Source organism: Tupaia chinensis, unplaced genomic scaffold (assembly GCF_000334495.1).
Source record: "Tupaia chinensis unplaced genomic scaffold, TupChi_1.0 Scaffold000251_1, whole genome shotgun sequence".
Classification (NCBI taxonomy): domain Eukaryota; kingdom Metazoa; phylum Chordata; class Mammalia; order Scandentia; family Tupaiidae; genus Tupaia; species Tupaia belangeri.
In genome coordinates, this window is record NW_006159731.1 from 3,787,013 (window position 1) to 3,787,897 (window position 885).

The following is an 885-nucleotide window of genomic DNA, read 5'->3' on the forward strand; positions in this document are numbered from 1 at the left end:
TTTCCTGTTTTGAAAAAAAAAAAAAAAAAAAAAAAAAAAGTTGGAGAAGAGCAAAATCCTTCACTTTTGTAAATAAAACTTCATTTTATTTTGTAATGAGTTTTTTTAAAAGTTATTTTCCATTTGTTGAAAATAACTTCCACGTGTACTAAGCGAGTTGTTAAATAATTCATTGTTAATGTTTTCAGTGACAACACTGACAGAAGGAGATGCCGTTTCTGAAGTAGGTGGCATTCCCCAGTGTGTACTTCCATTCTGGAGGAGTGACTGGAGCACAGTGACAGACACGACCTTTATTCAAAGAAGATTGTACCCACGCAGCACTTTGGAACTCCCATATGTCTCGGAATGGGTCTGTGTTCTCCACAGTTCCCTAAATCCTGCATCTTTGCCTCTAGCCCATTTGTTCAGGCATGCTGCTGAGAAAAAATGCTAGACTGTAGTTAACCTTATTTGGAAAGAGATGATATAGGCTAGGGCCTCATTTGTGAAGGGGGTGAGGAGCAAGAGAGAGAATGTCAGTGAGAGGGATCCTCCCGGGTTCTTGGGCGTGTACGCACTTGTGCCGGGCATGAATTTCAAGCAACCAGGGCTGGGACTCAAACTGCAGTCGGCCATGTGGGAGTCCAATGATGTAATCTCTATGCCATCTGTCTGCCCCAGTTTTTTTTTTTTTTTTTCTTTTTTGGAGAGGTTTTTGCTATAGGGCGTGTGTGCTTGACAGAAAGAGAGAGAGAGAGAGACAGAGAGATAGAAAGATAGAGAGAGATAGAGACAGAGAAATCACCCCCCAGGGAGGATGGCCACGCCGCAGTCCCTTCTCCTTTATTCTCCTTTCGGGATCTTGGGCACGCGTGCACACGCGCATGGCATGAGTTTAAGCCA

The 885-nt window shown here is 43.3% G+C and overlaps 1 protein-coding gene across 1 annotated transcript in view; it reads left to right on the forward strand.

Annotated features, from left to right (window-relative positions):
• ARL15 (ARF like GTPase 15) overlaps positions 1 to 885 on the forward strand; it is a 494,530-nt gene that overhangs the window by 27,707 nt on the left and 465,938 nt on the right. The gene's annotated exons all lie outside the window — the stretch shown is intronic.